A 13632-nucleotide genomic window follows, 5' to 3' on the forward strand; every position below is an offset into this window, starting at 1 on the left:
GGACAGAGAGAGAGGGAGACACAGATTCTGAAGCAGGCTCCAGGCTCTGAGCTGTCAGCACAGAGCCCGACGTGGGGCTCGAACTCACTAGCGGTGAGATCATGACCTGAGCCGAAGTCGGACGCTCAACCAAGGGAGTCACCCAGGCGCCCTGATGTTTTTTTGTTTTTGTTTTTGTTTTTAATTTGATCAATCATCTTATGAATCCATAAAGAGAGCCATTTATCTGTAGTTTCATCATGCATTTTAGATGTTACCTTACTCTTTCTGAAGCAGCCTGATGCACAGGTCAGTGAATTCCCTCTTCCTCTTTCTGGATGTACCAGATTGTTGACTCGTTAACACGAGTCAAATTCATGCCAAACGGCACTACAACTCATGCCTGAACGAGGCTTCTCGAAGATACATATTTTCTCCGTAAGGCACGTCACTGCCTTCTCGCACCAACGAACGCCGGGCCACCCCCACAGCACTGTGCTTGGGGGCCTTTTCGGCAGTGAAACCACCAACAAAAAGCACACAGATACAAACAACGTGGCACCAAACAGGACTCTGAAGAGGAGCCTTGTTTACAAGAAGAGAGGCGAGACGAGGAGGCAGAGGCCTGGCTTGTCCCATCTCAGCTGGGGATGGCACATCAAGCCACCCACGTTTGGGCCGCTGTGCACGTCCGCAAACGACAGCAAAGGCACCACTCGAGCTGAGTTTGAATGTGATTCGTAAACACGGAACCTGCAGCTGATGAGGATCACGTGTCCCACAAAGTCCCCTGGTGTGAATGCCTGCTAACCGTCATGCTCTGCTAAGGGCATGCTCCCTCCTGCGTGTGACCGCGTGTCCATCCTCAGGAAGAGGGGCCAGGAGGAGCAGGCAGAACACGGTTACATCGCACTGTCTGCCCTGTGCATTTCCACCCAGCTCCCCCTTCATCAGTCAATCGTAGGATGATTTTTTTCCCCAAGTCCACACTGTCGGAAGAAGCCGGGGCACGTTGCTTGGCAACCGGCGTTTTAGCTCTCCTCGAGGAAAGCCAGTAAAACTGCTGGCAAGACTCTTTCACACGGGCCTCTCTAGACTCTAAAACATATCCTTATGGGAATGAAAAATGGTGGCTATAAAGCTTGGGTTCTCTTCTGCCTCGTGATGATCTTTTAACTTGGAACAAAGACAGTTAAGTTGGGGAGGGAAGGTGAAAGAAGGGGCAGGGTACTAAAGGCTGAAAACTGCAGATTTAACTTGGTGGCTGGGGTAGGAAAATAAAAAGATTCAAAAGAGTTTCCAGGGCAAGAGTCAGCATGGACTCAGTCTACGTCTCTGTGTTACGGCTGAGGCAGGAGGAAGGGAAACGCACAGGTGCAGGGCCAGTGGCCCCCAAGGCCCAGCTCCAGGCTGGATGGGGGACTTAGGGGCCACGTGGGAGGGGTCCTTGCTGTGCAGGATGGCGTGGGTGGGGGGCAGGAGCCGACTGTGGCCTGGGGAAGGCCTGGGCCAGTCTTCCAAGCCCCCATGTGCCCGGCACACATATTCACCTCCTTTCTGCCCCACCCTGCATACATCTTTTATTTTCTATTTCTTTTCAATGGTTATTTATTTTTGAGAGAGAGACAGAGACAGAGCACGAGTGGGGGAGAGGCAGAAAGAGAGAGGGAGACACAGAATCCAAAGTAGGCTCCAGGCTCCAAGCTGTCAGCACAGAGCCCAACGCGGGGCTCGAACCCATGAACCGCAAGATCATGACCTGAGCTGAAGTCGGAGGATTAACTGACTGAGCCACCCAGGCGCCCCTGCACACACATTTTAAAATGGGTTTTGGAACAATGTCTTCCTTTAAAAAATAAACTGACCTTTTATTAGACAAAAGAATGGGAGAGTGAACAAATGGTAATGGTATTAATTCAAAAAGAGCATGATGAGCAGGTGGTCCCCTAGGGCAGGGCCTGCAGGCCAAATCCAGCCCACCACCTGTTTTTGTAAATAAAGTTTTATCGGAACACAGCCACACCTGTTTGTTAACATATTGCCTCTCGCTGTTCTCGTGCTGCAACAGCAGAGTCGAGTAGTGGCGATGGAGCCCGAGTGGCCCATCAAGCCACAAATGTTTACTCTCTGCTCCTTTACAGAAAAAAAGGGTGTTATTTTTGACCTGTGTTCTAGAGTAACAACATAACGCGGTCTCATCCCAGACACGGCACCAAAGAGTCAGCAAGCTGAGCGTGAAGGTGGGTCACGATTTCCTTACTATTCAACGATCTCTTCCTGAGTGGACATTCTGCGTTGTCTCTCTTTTAGTTGAGGTGTTTCGCAAGGGGAGAGCGGAAGTCAGCATGATGGAAACCGGCGAGGGACAAATCCCGAGCTATAGGCTCACTCGAGCACCGGGACACATTATGGGCAACTGCCCGGATCACCTCCCGTTTCATCCAGAAGCAGAGCCCGTCCTTCTGAAGGGGCTGTGAGGCTGGGCCTGTTATCTGCAGCGGCCCGTTCAGGAGACACGGTACCGAGCACATCGGGTATCATACAGGTGCGAGGTCACACTGTATCCAGTGAGGGACACACATGGGTAAAGCGCATTGTGACATCATCGTTAAAGCCAATGACACAAGGACATCTAATACTACACACGATAAGGAAAGCGACCTCCAGCCTGAGGGGCGTCCCCAGTCACTGTGACTCCCACACCTCCACAGTGACAGCACCGTCTGTCTCCTTGGCTGGGATTCCCCTACGTGGTGTTTATTTGTTGAGGTCCCTAAAACACCCAACAAAACTCTGAATTCCTTTCTGAAAGGGTGGTCCAGAATCCATAGCTCATTATTCGTTGACCCTCCGGAGAGGCAACCCTCCCAACTGGTGAGGGGTACAGGTCCTCTGATGAAATACGATACCCGCATCACGCTGCAGTGTCAGCCCAAGAATTTCACAAGAAAAAGGCCATGCCTTTCCTGAGCAGTGTTAAATATACTCCTTTTCCAGAAAGGTGGGGAGGAACCCTGGAGGCAGAAAGTGGGGCATCTGTGAACCATGTCCTTCTGAAGGAGACAGAGACGGCCAGCTCCGACTCACCACGTCGGGCAGCCTGACGACAGCACCACAGGACGACCTTCTTTCACGCCCCGCTTCCCGTGAGAGAGACACCACAGGTGTCCACTGGCAACGTCCGTGGGGGCCCTTCAGCACCCACACCGAGAGGGCTCAGAATCAAGCAAGAAGAGACTGTGCCTTTTCCCTCTTGTCAGTTCTTAATGAAGCGTGGAAAGAAAGGAGCTTAGTTAATCCAGAAGACTAATTAAGCTCCGGGACAATCTGCAAGAGAGAGAGAGCCCTGTGGGCGGCAAGACTCACAGCAGACATAGACACCAGAAACACGGGCACACGGCTACCCACGCTGCCGCATGCAGGCCTGCTTTCCTCCAGAAACACGACAGTGTTTTCCTTTAAGTGATACACCATCGGTATTGAAGAATGGAGACCACGCACACGGAATTCAGGTGGGTGTCAGAGACCCAGATCAAGGTAACAGTGAACAGTTAAATGCCAAAAAAACCCACAAAAACCCACGTTGGCAACCCTCGCATTCTGTTTTTTAGAGAGAGAGAGAGAGAGCAAGAGAGTGCAACACTCCGTGCTCAGCATGGGGCCGGAAGCGGGGCTCAATCCCACGACCCTGGATTCTGACCTCAGCTGAAATTCAGAGTTGGACGCTCAACCGACAGATCTCCCAGTTGCCCCATCACTCACATTCTTAAGGATATGACCCTGGAGCCACACTGCATTCCGGAAAGCATCCCACTTTCTATCCACTTTACCTGTAACCTGCCAGAATGTGTTGTAGAGCCTCAGGCCGACAGCTTGACCCGCTGGGCAAGAGTTGCTAGGTCTCAGGCCAGCTCCAAGGGTTCTGACCTCCCAGCTCTGCCCCCAGGCCCCAGACCCCTGCATTTACCCACTGGCCACCAGGAGGAGAGAGGAGAGTGAAAAGGTAGCACGAACAGAAAGGAAGAGAAGAGGCAGATTAAAATCGTGAATTTGGGCCGAGTCTGGACACTCAAATGGAATTTTCCACTCTCTCTCCCACTGACCCTGCCTCCTTCCTATTTACATCCTACTGGTCTGTGAACATCCTTTCTTACTGTCACCTAATGGGTCGCTAGTGAGTGACCTCCTGAGGCCAGCCTAAGTATTGGGGACCAGGGTCCCAAGACATCAGCATCCATGGCCCAATGTGGACCACATCTGTGTTTTTGTTTTTGTTTTTGTTTTTGTTTTTGTTTTCACCCCATTAGAAAGAGGGTTGAGCAGAGGACACCAGCCCCACTGGGTGAGGGCAATTCTCGTGCCTCTGTCTTCTAGGTCCCAAGGACATGCCTTCTTGACACTGTTGAGTTGACAGATTGAAATACATACATCCACAGGGGAAAAGCACTTCCCTCGAGTTTATTTATTTGTAAGGGTGTTGCTGACTCCCTTCTCACGACTGCTTCACAGACCTGCACGCTTTTGGGAGGAGACTTTTTGCGCCTCCTCTTTGGGGAAGCTGTCTGCTCTGCAGGAACGGCCTTCACTCAGCAATGTTCCCCTCAAGGGTGCCAACCTCTCAAGGCATGAACGATCCGGATCCTGGTGCCACAGAAGAACCAACAGCTTGGTACAGACCAAGCTATCCTAATGCATTTTCAAAAGGAATAACGTGAAGTTGCTGTGGTTTGGGCATGACGCCATTTGTCCCGCAAACAGTGTGAGCAGGTCTCACTGTGGGACGCTGGGGAGCGGAGTGCAAAATGGGGCAAACCTCCTTCAGTGACAGGGGCTCTGGCTTGTATAATAAAGCACCGGCAAAACCAGCCCCTATTTCTGGCACGTGTGTTAGAGGAGCTTCTGGAAGCACTGGGCATTTAGCCATGTGAGAGATGGAGAGTTCCCTCATCGGGGGGAGCTCGGGGAAGGACCCCGCGGAGAACCACCCGTTGCCAGCTGAAGGGCCAGCCTCTGTGATCCAGCCGGTATACACGTGATGTGGGTGTGTGCCTTGCTTAACCTAAAACTGCCTGTGGGTGGAGGTCCTAAAACTGTAACCAACTGGGAGTGGACAAGGTTAATCTAACTGTTCGCTCACAGAATTCTTTATTAGACACTGGAGAGCCCTGAGGCACAAACGGCGCCATTTTGGAAGGCTTCTGACACAGAGTAACACACGGGAGCGATGCCTCCTTCCCCGGGCCATCCTGCTTATCCAAGGCTGGCACCATGGTGGCTCCAGAACTCTGGGGGCAGTGCCCAACGAGAAGCAAGAAAGACGGGACGGTGGCCCACAGGGGGCCTATGTGAAGCAGTACTGCCCCTGACAGACTAGGCACGTGATGGGCATCCATTTGGAAAATATATGGGTGGAAAGCCAGTTCACGTAAGCTAAAGGTTTCGCATTGCAGGTATGGGTTGGGGCCAATGAAAGCTGCTTTCTGACCTGAATAGTTGCCACTGTTCTCAGAGGAAGACAAAGTCTAAGGAAATCTGGGCTGCGTGAGTCCAGTGGAACCTGGATGTCAGTGTTCCATTTATCTGAATAAGATAAAATTCACAGGAGGTCGGCCTGCTTCATGAGAAAGACCAGCTGTAGGGGCGCCTGCGTGGCTCAGTCGGTTAAGCGTCCGACTTCGGCTCAGGTCATGATCTCACGGTTCGTGAGTTCGAGCCCCACATCAGGCTCTGTGCTGACCACTTGCTCGGAGCCCGGAGCCTGTTTCGGATTCTGTGTCTCCCTCTCTCTCTGCCCCTCCCCCACTTGCACTCTGTCTCTCTGTCAAAAATAAATAAATATTAAAAAAAATTTAAAAACAGAATAAGGGGCACCTGGATGCTCAGTTGGTTAAGTGTCTGACTTCGGCTCAGGTCATGACCTTGCAGTTCATGGATTCAAGCTCTGCGTCGGGCTCTGTGCTGACAGCTCAGAGCCCGGATCCTGCTTCAGATTCTGTGTGTATGTCTCTCTCTCTCTCTCTGCCCCTCCTCCACTTGCACTCTGTGCGTGTCTCTCTCTCAAAAATAAATAAACATTAAAAATTTTTTTTAAAAAAAGTTAAAAAAAAGAATGAAAGATCAGCTATAAGCAGTGAATAGTCTCATTAAAATATTTTAAGAGAAGTATGCGATATAGTTTACTTATATAGCTATCAGAATGTTCAAGTTAAAATTCTAACTTAACCGCTTCAGATTTACCTAATAAGACATACTTGCAATGAGTAACCTGGTTATAATACATGGATTCACTTTTATAAACTAAAAGTGTTCCATAGAAAGTTTTTTTGTTTTTTTTTTGTTTTTTTGTTGTTTGTTTGTTTGTTTGTTTGTTTTTAATTACTCACTTGCTTAACAACTCAGGCCTTCTCCTCAAGAGCAAGGAAAAATCTCCATCCAGTCTCAGTTATTGGCCACTCAGAATTAGTAGAATCTGAATTGCTCTAAATATCCTAAGTTCTGCTCAGGAAAACATACATTCCTTCCAAGACCATAGCACACAGGGATGACAGAAGATACTTTAAAGGTGATTCATGCAATGAGAATCACAGTATTGAAAGTCTGCCGATTCTAGGACACACTCCTGAATGAAGCTGAGAAATAATTTTAGAACCACAGAATATCACAGTTGGAAGGATTCTCAGGGGTCACTGCATTTTCTGATAAAAGAACTGCCATGATAGCAGGTGATCTGCTTTCTGCCAGAATGTTCTTAATGACTGAGAACTTACCAACTCCCGGGGTACGCTATGTAATATCTTTGAATAGCCTCCATTATTAGAAAGCTCTCTCCTGTACTGAACTTAAATCTTCCTTATGCTTCTAACCATGGGCACTCACTCTGTTCTCTGTGAGCACACAGGGTAAGACTAATTCTTGTGCACACCTTGGCCCTTTACAGTTTAAAAGACATTTATCATATCCTCCTTAAAGGTTCTCTGGCTTGGAAATATTCCCTACTCCTTCCATTGCTCCTCAAACATTTAGTTGGTCGTGCAAACTCATACCAAGCCTCCCTTAGTATGAGTAGTGAAGAATAGGGCTTTGCTCAAAAAGGTCTAGACTTTGTCCTCAGCCTCTGGGAGGTAATCTATGTCATTCCTGTTAGAAGGGTATTTGTTTAAGGTGGGAGCTGACCACACCAGAAAGATCAACCGTGTGATTTAGGTCAGGGGCTTTGGGCTATGCAGGACCAGTCAACCCGTAGACTGAGCACAACCATGTGGGATATCCATCCATCCATCCATCCATCCATCAATCATGCTATGTAAGGTAGTCCCCCAAAAAACTCTGCACACCAAGGCTCAAGTAAGCTTTCTGGGTGGTAATACTCGCGTGTATGTCACACACTGGCACCGGGAGGATCACACACTTTGCACAGACAGAACAACAGAAGCTTTGTGTTTGGACCACTCTGTGCTTCTTCCTCGGGCTGGTTTTGATCTGTGTCCTTTCTCTGTGATGAATCACAGCTGTGAGTACTTTCAGTGAGGCTGTGAGTCCTCCTACTGAATCAGCAAACTCGAGGGTGGTTTCAGGAACCCTTCAAACTCGTACGAGGTGTCAGAAGTCTGGGGCAGACTTGGTGGTTCAAGGATTGCACCCCCAATCCCCACAGTGTGGCTAATTCCAGCCAGCTCTTTTCAGTAAGATCCTGCAACGCTGAGGGTAAAAGCTGTGCTTTTATGTTGACCTTTCTTTTTATTTTGACCTTCCTTTCCAGTAACTTGGACAATGTTAATGGTTAATGACTTACTAGCTCTAGCACAGAAGGGAAAAGATCATATATATATATATATATATATACACACACACACACATAGACACATACATACATATATATATATACACACACACACAAATATATATATTTTACTTAGTTTAGCATGATCAGGAGCTAAGAATGTCATCACTTTGATGAAAAAAGAAAAGAAAAACTAAAAACAATAACCTAGAAGGCAAACTAGCAGACCTTACATATAGAAAACGGGCCCAAAGGTTTCCCCTGAATTGCCCAAAATTGTGTATGCTAATGAAGTCTAAGATGCTACCAAGAGGTGCTTAATGAGTCGGTAATGAGATCCTCTACACTTACTAACCATGCAGACTGATCTGTAATAGATGCACGCTCAGTAATTAATCTACCTGCAGGACCAGATTAAGAGGAATAATAATGTTTCTATTATTACTGCAGTTAAAAATTTTTTTGACGTTTCTTTGTTTTTGAGAGAGAGAGAGAGAGAGAGAGAGAAGCGAGAGCAGGGGAAGGCAGAGAAAGAGAGGGAGACTGTATCCAAAGCAGGCTCCAGGCTCCGAGCTGTCAGCACAGAGCCTGACGCGGGGCTCACACCCACGGATCACGAGATTGTGACCTGAGCGAAAGTCGGACACTTGACCCAGGCACCCCTATTACTGCAGTTTGGAACATAAATACTATTCTGACATTTCTCACATTATTTGAAGTTTCACTTAACTTTTAAAAATTCACATGGCCTCACAGATGATAAAAGCAGCCTGAGTGTCCGCTGATAGATGGGTAAAGAAGAGGTGTTATATATACACAACGGAACATTACTCAGCCTTTTATGCAAGGAATGAAATCTTGCCATTTGCAAGGACACAGATGGAGCTAGACAGTATAATGCTGAGCAAAACAAGTCAAAGAGAAATACCGTCTGATTTCATTCACAGGTGGAATTTAAGACACAAAACACATGAACAAGAAAAAAAAGAGGCAAACCAAGAAACACACTCTTAACGCTAGAGAACAAACAGGTGGTTACCAGAGGGGTGGTAAAATAGGGGGGCGGGGCGAAACAGGGAATGGGGATTAGGAGTCCACTTATCACAGTGAGCGTTGAGTAATATATACAGTTGTTGAATCACCGTATTGTGAACATCTGAAACTAAGACAACGCTGTAAACTGTAAAAAATTCATTGGGCCACAGCCATTATTAATTATCGATGCTTAGACATTTCTACAGTCCAGTCACGTTTTATAGAGCCGCTGCCACAGTGTAAAGGGGGAGGATAAGTTATGTTGCACTATAACCCATTACACATTCTCCGGGTGAAGATGAGCTCATAGTACTGTGTGGAAGCTTTGCTGTCCTTCAAGTGTAGGTCATCTTCAGGTTTGTGAGTGTCCGTTAATTCCAAGGTCAGAGATCTTTGCGGTAATCCAAAAGGGAGTCAGGCGCTGATGGGTGACAGAGGTGGCAGCAAGAGTCATGTTGCCATGGTGACCCAGAGCCCCTCCCCCCGATACCTGCTCGCTCCTGTCCTTCTCCGTGGATTTTTAAATTTATTTTTTTTTAATGTTTACTTTTGAAAGAGAGAGAGACAGAGCATGAGCAGGGAAGGGCAGAGAGGGAGAGAGACAGAGACAGAATCTGAAGCAGGCTCCAGACTCTGAGCTATCAGCACAGAGCCCAAAGCGGGGCTCAAACTCATGAGCTGTGAGATCATGACCTGAGCCGAAGTCGGACGCTCAACCGACCGAACCACCCAGACGCCCCTCTTCTCCATGGATTTTTCAAGAATCCTCAAAAAGAGGGCCGCCTGGGTGGCTCGGTCGGTTGAGCGTCTGACTTCGGCTCAGGTCATGATCTCACGGTTCCTGAGTGTGAGTCCCGCGTCGGGCTCCATGCTGACAGTATGGAGCCTGCTTGGGATTCTCTCTCTCCCTCTGTCTCAAAAGAAATAAATAAATAAACTTTAAACAAACAAGCAAATAAATAAATAAATTCTCAAAAAGAAAATACACGAAGGTTACAAATGGAATTCTTGGACATAACGAAATCCTACTCTCGCCTGGTGCCTTCTCTCAAATCTCTCCCCCTGCCTTCCTGCTACACCACTCCCCACTGGCTGTGTCCCCTGAGAAATACATCTACGTTTTAGGAATGTCCCCATGCTTTTCCATGAGTTGTAATGTCTGTTTCAGGGAAGAAACGTGTACGAAGTGCACGTCTGACGGGGCATCTTGATGGCACCTCTACGTCCAGTCTCTGACTGCCCTTCAGTGTTGATGTTACAACTGTGTGCAATCCGGGCTTTGAAAACCTGCAAGTGTATTTAGAGCCCTTTCAAAAGGACTGTGTTTACCAAAAAGTGGCAGGGAAGCATCTGGAAGGGTTTCGTCTATTTTTTTTTTTTTTTTTTTTTTTTACCAATTCTCTATGCAAAACCCTAAGATGACAGAGCAGTGTGGGTCCTGGGTGCCTTACGGGGCTTTTAATTTCTGGAAACCCAGGTGAGTCCCTCTTGCACCACATTCCTTGGAAAGGCTAGAAAGAGGTTAAATGGCATTAGCCAAAGGGTCCAGGCTTAATGGTAACACTAGGTGACACTCATGATGACTTCCAGTCTCCAGAGTTCAGTTTAGCCAATCCTATGCCTGCTTGCCATCAAAATAAAACAAACAGAGAAAATGCACATATGAGCCCTGAGTGGTCACCTCATTTGCATTCCCTTGACCGTGTTTTGATCTTGTGCACACCACGGGCAGGGAAGTCCAATCTCTTTCTGCTCGATCAGACTGCGTGTTCGTGCGCTCCCCTTGTGTTGCAGGATAACCTTCAAAGAGACAGGACTGAAGCTGGCTCGCTATTCGAGGCCTGCGGCATAGAATACCACGCTGTCAGAAAGGGTTCAGCCCAGTTCTTGGGAGGACGGATCAGATGATCAAACGTGCTCTCTCCAGTGATACAGAGCTCACATCTCTCCCTGTGCTGTGGCTTTTCTTTCGAGTCATGAGCATGGAGCTTCAAGGTCACGAGGAGGCATTCACTGCTCTCTCCTCCCACCCCTCTCCCCTGCTCCTGACCAACGGCCTTGCAAACACTTGGCTGTGGATACTGAAAGCAGCTCCAGAAGGAACACCATCGCCACAAAGTCCATTATTCACCAAGATGGCGGACTTGGGTGCTGGCCCGATGGGCGGCAGACCAGCACGACCATGGTTCCAAACCACTTGTTATTTCATTGACGGACAGTCTGGGTGGCCTCCTCCTTATCATATAAAGGGTGACAGCGAAGAAGAGTCGGCAGCTTTGGACCTGGTGCTGGACAGAGGGAGGAGGAGGCTGCGAAATATCCCAGACACCTTCCGGCCAGTAGACTCTGGCCGTCCCACTACTCACGACTCCTTGAGTAAGTGTGGACTTTTGTGCCTCTCCTGTACTGTGGCTCATCCCAGACACTTAGCCTAGAATGCTGTTTACTTTAATCCTATGGAAATTCTTTAACACCCAGCTGCCTTCACTAACCCACCAGTCATCCCCACCAAAGCAAAGCAAAGCAAAACAAAAAACAAAACAGGAAAAGTCTGATGGTTCTAGCAACTCTCAGGGACTTTGTGTCCTTGGAAATCACCTGCCTTCCCTTTTCTTCTTTTTTATTGTAGTAAGACACACGCAACATAACTTTACTATTTTAGTCGTTTTAAGTACATAGTTCAGCTGAATAATATTGCATTGCACGGACACACCGCATTTCATTTTCCACTCATCCACTGATGGAAACCTGGGAAGTTCCCACCTGTTGGTTATTGTGAAGGACCCTGCTGTGAATATGGCTGTGCAAGTATCTGTTTTAAGTTGCTGCTTTCAATGTTTTTTTTTTTTTTTTTTTTTTTTTTTTTGGGGGAGTGAGGGAGAGAGAGCAAGCATGTGAGCAGGGAAAGGCAGAGGGAGAGAGAGAATCTTAAGCAGGCTCCACACTCAGCGCAGAGCCTGATCTAGGGCCGATCTCACAACCGTGAGATCATGACCTGAGCCAAAATCAAGAGCTGGACACTTAACTGACTGAGTCACCCGGGCGCCCCTCCTTTCCATGCTTTTGAGTATGTATCTAGGAGGGGGACTGCTGGACAATATGGCAGTTCTATTTTTAAGGTTCCGAGGAACTGCCAAACTATTTTCCAGAGTGGCTGTACAATTTTACAGTCTCACCAGCCCTGAGTCCGAGTTCCAAATTCTCCACATCTTTGCCAACATTTATTTCTGCTTCTTTAATAACAGCCTTCCTAACGGATGGGAGGTGGTATTTCATTGTGGTTTTGTTTACATTTTGCTAGTGGCTAATGATGTAGAACACATCCTTTCATGTGCTTATCGGCCATCTGTGTATCTTCTTTGCAACAGAAAAGGTCTATTCATCGTTGCAGTGAATTGCATTTTTGTTGTTGAATTGTAGGAGCTCTTTATATATTCTGGATACGAATCCTATATTAGATATACGATTTGCAAATGCTTCCTCCCACTCTGTGGGTTGTTTTTCCATCTCTTGTTGGTGTCCTTTGATGCACAAAAGCACCACTTCCTTTTTTTGGTAACACTTCATCATTCTTAGATTTCAACTAACAGTTTTTGGCATCTGTGGCTCAAAAGCTTTCCCATGTTGCTTTTCCTATGATAGGCCTGCCAATAAGAGTGACCAAACATGGCCCATGGAATTTTGTGAAGGCACTCGTCCAATATGGTTCTTGTTATTTGCAGACCACTAACCAGTCACCAGCTGGGGAGAACTTGAAAGATGGTTGTTAAACACGTGTGCCACAACTGCCCAGGGACAAACTTCTTTTGAAATCATGTACAACCAACTTCAAGGAGATGATGAGGGCAACTCTGTTAGAACGCCTTCTGGGCATCACGTGTGGTTTACGGAAACATCATCCCGCAGTCCTCACGAAATATACCAACTGGACTGGCTCTTGGCACAGAGGCAGTGCCTACTAATTGGAAGGAATTAAAAGGAAATTAAGTTTAAGAATGGTTTCATCACCGGTACATGTCTGAGAAGAGATGTTACACAGAGGCCACAATGCGTACATTTAATAACTTAAGAGAGAGTCTGCAAAATTTTAATAGGGAATGACACACGAAGAAATTGCACATTTCTTGAAAAAGAATTAAGAAAGCTGATTCGAGCTCTCCAGTGATAATTATTCTGCTTGAAAAAAAAAGCTATTGTGGCACAATATCTATGTCTTTTAAGTTGATGGGTCTCATCACAAATGGCTATTCATTTCTTACACGGGACAAATGTGGTTTTGAGTTCAGACTCAAATCACTGATATCCTGCAAAATCCTTCCTTGGGCAGTTTCTCAAAGTCCTGCCAGAGACAAGAAGCTTGCAAACTAGGAGTTAATCACGTCTTCCAATGCCACTTCTTTTCATCTCCCCACTTCTAAAAAAAATTTTGGAACATCACAGCGTTACTTTGAAATGCTATGAAGCAGTCTCCATGGGTGAGATTGACGGTCCCAACACCACCAAGGATGCCTTCTTCTTGAAGAGCTGTATAAATTGGGCAGCGGTCACTTCTCTTCTCTCGTCACATCTAGGACCTAACAGTATCCAGCACAGAGCTGCCCTTCTGTGAATATTTAAACAAATACCAGAAGAGTACCTCTCCCTCAAAAGAAGTCTCCCCCTGCCCGACCAAGCTTCCTAATTCTGTAACTTCCAAAATACCTTTTCTTTTTCCTCATAAGGGGCCACTGTCACAGCGCGACCCCTTGGACTGAGTGTGTGCTGAGCACAGGGCTCCCAGTCCCCCTGTTTTTCCAGGCTCCCAAAGCATTCCAGAGGACAAGCCATGGCCTACTTGT

The 13632-nt window shown here is 47.2% G+C and overlaps 1 protein-coding gene across 1 annotated transcript in view; it reads right to left on the reverse strand.

The window, feature by feature from the left end:
* The window catches only part of KIF26B (kinesin family member 26B), a 464847-nt gene that overhangs the window by 22532 nt on the left and 428683 nt on the right, over nucleotides 1–13632 (reverse strand). The window lies entirely within an intron of this gene.

Source organism: Panthera uncia, chromosome F1 (genome assembly GCF_023721935.1).
Source record: "Panthera uncia isolate 11264 chromosome F1, Puncia_PCG_1.0, whole genome shotgun sequence".
Lineage (NCBI taxonomy): Eukaryota > Metazoa > Chordata > Mammalia > Carnivora > Felidae > Panthera > Panthera uncia.